This window comes from Sitodiplosis mosellana, unplaced genomic scaffold (genome assembly GCF_009176505.1).
Source record: "Sitodiplosis mosellana isolate CC-2019 unplaced genomic scaffold, AAFC_SMos_1.0 Smas_scaffold_6102, whole genome shotgun sequence".
Taxonomy (NCBI): domain Eukaryota; kingdom Metazoa; phylum Arthropoda; class Insecta; order Diptera; family Cecidomyiidae; genus Sitodiplosis; species Sitodiplosis mosellana.
In genome coordinates this window covers 473,894-481,118 of record NW_022601343.1, presented here as the reverse complement: position 1 = coordinate 481,118, position 7,225 = coordinate 473,894, and the positions used below count along the sequence as shown (strand labels likewise).

At 33.9% G+C, this 7,225-nt stretch overlaps 1 long non-coding RNA gene across 1 annotated transcript; it reads right to left on the bottom strand.

Moving 5' to 3' along the window:
- Positions 1 to 4,338: 4,338 nt before the first annotated feature.
- Positions 4,339 to 4,815, bottom strand: LOC129573685 (uncharacterized). The gene is made up of 2 exons (XR_008688620.1): positions 4,676 to 4,815; positions 4,339 to 4,604 (listed from the first exon to the last, which is right to left on the bottom strand). It is a non-coding gene; the product is annotated as an uncharacterized LOC129573685 (long non-coding RNA).
- Positions 4,816 to 7,225: the final 2,410 nt, after the last annotated feature.

Below are 7,225 nucleotides of genomic sequence, written 5' to 3'. Positions count from 1 at the left end.
CTGTCGCTGTGTGTATATATCGTTGTTAATTTTTTCGGTCGTTTTTGAAGACAGATATATACAACTTATACATATTGTTACTGTAATTTAGCGCGAATTTACATTGAATGTTTTACCACGAAATCGCCAAGAATATCATTCGGCCGTTGTTTTTTTTTCTCTCTCTCTCTCTCTCTCTCTCTCTCTTTCTTCAAATGTTAAGCAATGACGATGATGATGATGACGATGTTATGTGGCCATTCTTGTGTTTGGTTGTGGGTCAATAAATTTACATTTTATTGTCATTGAAGAGCATTTTCAGGTATTGTTTCTTCTCCACTTCACTTCGACAAGACCATTAGATTTGCGCAAATGATTGTGATCTCTATTTATATACGTTGAAGAATAAGAAGAAACACTGTGAATGCGCGATCAAAATTCAAATTTGCATGCAATGAAACTTTTTAAACGGTTTCCTTTTCGATTTTTTTCTACATCTAAATCACATAGTCTTCGAATAGCCTCCAACGTTAACCGAATGACTTCGAATGACTTCGTACAAATGGTGCATGCTTCTTTTTGCACGATTGGCAATTTTCAATCGCAAAAGATGAAACGAACAACTAACGAAACGTGTAGAATAATTGGAGTAAGTTGTTCGGCCTAAAAATATAGTAAAGCATAATTGGTGCCAATTTGTTGCGAATTTTATTTCCAAAATTCATTGATTACACACAAATAATAGCGCTGTTTGAACCGCAAAACCTTTTAATATCTAGCGATGCATTCATAAAAGTGGTACACCAACGTCGCCGTCACCGCAGCCGCTGTACATTACCAATCTGACTAAGCTAAATTACCCTTGTAACGATAAATTTTCATTGTCTGCCCACGTTCACAGAATTCCGACTGACTCTTTTAACATGGACGTTAATTTAAACGACAAATAAATGCATGTGTGAAATGATCGATTGTTGATTTGTTCAGTGGCCGAACTATTGTTATACGCTCAATACGGTTAACTCATCTGTAAAAAAAATGACCACGCAAAAAATTTGCCGAAATTCGGCGGCTTTGAATTTGTTAATCTTTTTTTTTAAATTATCATTTTGGAAAAGGACACGTACATGGTACCTACGCGTACAACAAACAAATATTATACATTATCAAAAACATCAGCAAACAACAAAAATAATTTAACTGTAGACCACAGATAAAACTATAAATGTTTAATGGGTTTTTTCTGTTAGTGACCATGTGCCACTGCCTCGAATGTTAATATCGGGATGAAGCATCAAACCGAAATTAACTTTGCAATTTAATCGATAAATACAATTTTGCAATAGCCATACAAACCTATATTTGGATTTTAAAAATTTAATCTAGTTTACAACGAAAAGAAAGAGTGTTTTATGATTCCCAGAGTCGAATACATTTCATCTGTTCTTGTTTTGAGTAGAAAGTTTTTTTTGCGGCAAATTGACGTGCAAGAAAAATGCCATGAACGAAAGCGATGCCGATTTCAATACACACACAGTAAAAGATATGCAGTAAAGAGAGAAATGAAAGGTCAAGAAAGTAATTTCATCAGAAAAATGGCATCATTTATAAACAATAAAAATTGAGTTCGCCTCAAAGATGAATTGCAGAAAAATATATGCAAAACAAAAAACGGTTTCAAATCATACGTGAATGCAGTAGTCATAATTTCAACTGACACCCAGCCACATAGCACTGGGCAAATATTGAAATTTCCATTCATTTGATATAGTTCACACATTGAAGAAAAAAAAACACCATTTCAAAGAAATCTCAGCACCTGATTCAATTGACTATCACACCTTTATTCTAAGCCGAGTTTGTGTTTGCTTTCACACCTATTAGACTTTGTCTTTCAGATCGTTTTTGATCTTCACGATGAAAAAAAACGTACTTGTGCGAATTGCAAAACAATTCATCAAAAAACCCAATGGCGATACTAAAAATAAGACGCTGAAATTGCAGCTTATTATTTTGAATGAACACATGTGATTGTAAGTCGTTTTTTTTTTCTTCCGACGTAATCGGCTAATGAGATTGAAAGACTGTCATTTAACACTAATTTTTGTTCCTCTTTTGCGAGAATTAACATTGAATGTGTGAGTCATTGCACGGAAAGACACAACAACTGAAGGCCAAAATCGTAGTAACTGGTTTAGAACTTATTGTTCTTTATTACTCTTCGATGTCTGCTCCTACATTGCCGATTTTCAGTACTGTTCTGAATGATAGCTCTTTTCAATAGCACATAATTAATCAGTCATTTTTGATCGGCTTTCTGCGAACTAGTTTGTTTTTTTTTGTTGTTACACCAAAAAATCCCCTTCAGTATTATGTTATTTTGCAAGAGTTTGTGCAGAGAATTCAAATGCGAAGTTTAAATTAGAAGTCACTTTCAGAATTTCATATCCTACGCATGTCATGCATTTTGATTTAGAACGCAAAATTTGTTAAATCGGAATAAAGTTAAATGCCATTTGTGAAATTCCGTCCATTTCAGGCAGGTTAAATTCAAAAGAAATGCAAATGTGGCGTAGGGTGAAATGGTTCGAAGCCAACAACAAAAAATATTTTTAGTAACATGTAAAACCTCAACTCTTCATTTTCACGGCAATTTTTCAACAATTTGAACCAATTGATTATGATTAGAGAGACAATGGACATTGAGACAAGACACACGATACAATCTGTTACATTAATACGTTAATACGATTGTTGCGTCGTAAATTTAATGTGGCAATGATTTAGTCTTTCAAAACATATTGTCAAAACAGGACAAATAACCTTTATTTTTCGTATAGAAAAATATCTTATTATAGTTTGCTGTAAGCACTGATGTGTGAGTTTTAAGCAAAATTTAGAGAATCTAAGCTAAAAAGGTACATGTTCCATACAAAGTCGAATGCTTTCATTGTATACAATTTCAGTTGATGCGATGTTATAAAAATTGTATTAGCTCGCCATTTTGTAAAATATGTGTATCGATCTCTCGGTCCTCACTGAAATATCTATTAAAGTGATAATATCGAACAACTTCCATTCCAGAAAATCAAATCAAATGATAGTCATCAATTGTGTAAGAGAACATCCGTTTTGACAAAAAAAAAGACCAGTAAAATTCCACGCTTTGATTCAGTTGTTGTTCGAGCGAGAAAAGCAATTATGTTGTTCGATGTTTTGCAATTTGAATCAAGATTTGATTGGACCAAGAAAACATTAAAAAACATTTGTAAAACAATCGAATTATATGAATTTCGTTTTTTTATCTTTTTCTCATCATTAGATGTGACATGGAACCGATATTTCTCCAAGTTTGTTTGAACAAATTCAAAACGTTTAAAACACTGAAATGATAAAGAGGAACGAAAGAGGAAATAGTAAATATAAATCACAGAGTGATTACCATTTTTGAAAATCGGGTCTCTGATTTCGCATATATTTGGTGTATAAACTTGGTTTCACCAAAAACTCTCACGGCCACAATATTAGGGTGACCTTCTCCTCTCATCGGAGATTTGGGGTGTGCTGCATTTTCAATGAAACCGACTAAATCACTTCCGAGATAAATTTGAACTATAAAAATTGTGGCAAAAAATCCTTTTTACTAGCTGGACATTTCAATTTCATGAAAACAACCCCATTCTACCCCACCTCCACCTTCTGACCACGAAATCACACCAATTAGTACTGAATTTCGCCGTACGAAATCCACGGCGCTCTTCAATTGTTCAAAATTTGACAGTAAACGGGTGGTATGCGGTGTGCAAATGCAGAGGCTGTAAAAATGTTCACAAATTTGCTCTAAATCGCAGTCAACGCCATAGTGCTATGCTATCAATAACGATTATTTTCCAGTTTTACTCGCTCAAAAATCATCACTAACGCAAGCTCTATACTGCACAAGATCGCAATGATAGCGGAAAAATCCGCTGAAATTCCCATAAAATATATCATGGAAAAGGCTCTCGGAAATTTGTGCCTAGAACGTCAAAGCAATTGACATTTCAATGCTTTTAAGTCAGTAGAACGTCAATGCTGCTAATGAGGTTGACGTTTTAGGCAAAAGCAACATAGGCAATTTCAGAGAGCCTTTCCAAAAATCCTAATTATATGGAAAGTCAAAAAACAGACTCAAAAAACGTCCGAAATTGACAAAAAGTTGCACAAAAAACCCAAAACTAACTCGATCAAATGTGTTTGTTGACATACAACGTCAATGGGTCTTGTTAAGATGTTAAGTGACCGAACCAACCCCACCTATAGATAGATGTGTATCTATGCTGAAATAAACACTAACACAAGCTCTACAGGTAGAGTAAATACTTTCAAAGCTATTTTATTGGACCATCATTTTCAACAATATTGAATGAAACCGAAAAGGCTCAGACTTGGAAATCTATCGAAATAACTTCGATTAAAATTTAATGAAATCACTTTTAAAAAGCGGATTTATTTAGGGTTGGGTATAATAATGGATGTTTTTCTGTCTCGATCGGAGCATGTACAATTACCAGTTTTACATGAGCCTTCGTCCCAATCCCTCAATTTACAACCAGCCGAGCATGCCCAATCTAAGCACATCCTCGCTATAAAATTCAAAATGAAAGTAGAATTATTTATAAATAAGAAATAGCACATTTTCCTTGTTAAAACATACTTTCTGCCTCCGTATACGAAAAATATGCCAATATCACGACGGCAAATAAAGTAAGTACTTTGAAATTCATTTTGTAAATCCAACCGAATCTGTGCAAAAATGATCTGGTGTTTTTTCTAACCCTTTTGAAATAAGCTCTGTTCTTTGTTCAGAACGATGCTCGGTCTTTTATACCCATACTATACATGTGCTAATGTGTGGAACAAATCAATGATAGAATTTTCGAAATTTCGTAATTAAAAACTCAACCATGTATAATGGAACGTGTCTAACTGGCTACAATATGAATTCTACCGTTTTATAACACGGTTAGTCAGATTCCGATAAGCCTTAAGTAGCTAAAATATGAAAAGAAAAAGTATTTTAGTTAGTCCTGCATATGATAATTAGTTCAAATCAGCAGAGAAAGCTCCAATCAGCTTTCAACCAACGTGTATGTATAGGTACATTTATCAACGATGCATCGATGGCCCTCACATCCGACATCCCTCTTTTTCTCTCCTTTGATGTCAAATATGCCCGAAAATTCCCCTGCTGCCGAAAATTCAGAAATTCAGAAATAAAGAAAAATGTAGAAAAAGATTCAAATTCATAGAGCGGAAAATAAAAGAATCGTTAGTTACGAAGATCATTTTCAACTACTGTTACACGGTTTTTACATTTTCAAACATTTCTTTTTTGGACAAGAATCCTTCGTCTTTAGACGGTTATTTGCAGTTAAATGAATGTTAATTCTGAGCATCATTTGACAAAGAATAAGTAGAGAAAATTGCGAAGGGGTAGACACGTTTTGTCGTCCGCTTTGTGCGAATCTTCTTCGTATGGTTTGTTTTGTTAGTGTAATTCGTGGATTAGTGGAATAGCGGGATTAGTGTTTTTAGTGTTAGTATACTGTATACAGTTCGTGTCTATCCCCCCCGGAAAATTTGGGTGCAATGCACATCAAGCTTACGTCAGATTGTTGTCAAAAGTATAAGTTTAAATATTTTTGTATGTTTTAGTGACAAAATACATCGCTGTGCTCATAATAGTGTTTGAGGCTCAAAAACAAAAGAAAGAGGAATGTAAAGATAAAAGACTAACAATCGTTTTACGGAGAGAAAAAATCGACTCACTCCGTTCGTAGGAATCATGAATTGGTTATCGGTCGGCTATTACAAGACTGGCTTCTAAATCTTTGAATGATTCATAATGCATAGTATTTTAGATTGATCGATATGATCAAGTAACTCCCGATTTTAGGTAGGTTTAGTTTTTAAATGTAGGTATGATCTTTTTAAAAGGAAAAAATGCAAAAAGACACCACAGTTCTTCATGTACTGGGAGCCAAAATGCCTTTCGAAGCTCCTGTATATTATTTATTTTTCTTTCACATCGAATATCTATGGAGCGCAATAGAAGCCATATTCCCATAAAATATATCATGGAAAATTTCCAAAAATCCTCATTATATGGAAAGTCAAAAAACATCGACAAAAAGTTGCTCAAAAAATCCAAAATTTGGCACAAAAACCCAATGCTGACTCTGTCAAATGTGTTTGTTGACATACGACGTCAATGTGTCTCGTTAGGATGTTAAGTGGCCGAATCAGCCCCACCTTCACCTATGGATAGATGTGTGAATATGCTGAAATAAACACTAACACAAGCTCTACAGGTAGAGCAAATATTTTCAAATCTATTTTATTGGAATATCATTTTCAACAATATTGAATGAAACCGAAAAAGCTCGGACTTGTGAATCTGTCGAAACTAGCTCAAATAAATTTGAATGAAATCACTTTCAAAAAGCAAACTTATTTAGGAGGATCGCTACAAATACATTTACCAGCTTTACATGCACCATCTTCCAATCCCTTCAATTTACAGCCAGTCGAACATATCCAAGCCAAGCAAACGTTTGCTATAAAATTCAAAATAGAAGTAAACATATTTCTGAATAAAAAATTGATACATTTTCCTTGTTAAAACATACTTTCTGCCTCCGTATATGAAAATAATGCCAATATCACGACTGAAAATAAAGTAAATATTTTTAAATTCATTTTGTTAATCGAACCGAGTCTGTTCGAAAATGATATGGTTTTTTTCTAATCCTTTTGAGACAAGCTCTGTTCTTTGCTCAGAACTATACTCGGTCTTTGATACTCATACTATGCGACAATTCAATGTATTATCAAAATTATTTGGTGTAAATGTGCCAATGTGTGAAACAAATCAATGCCAGAATTTTCGATTTTTTTTTCTCGAATCAAGTTCATATCAAATTGGTGAGTTATAAATTAGTGCATTTCTAATTTCAATAATATTTCTGCCTCCATTAATTACTATATTTGCGTAATTAAAAACTCAGCCATTCATAATGGAACGTGTCTAACTAGCTACAATATGAATTCTGCTGTTTTCTTATGTCGTTAGTCAGTTTGCGATAAACCCAAAATAGCTAAAACATTCAAAGAAAAAGTATTTTAGTTAGTTGTGCACATGATAATTGATTCAGATTGGCAAAGAAAGCTGCAATCAGCTTCCAACCAACGTCTATGTACATTT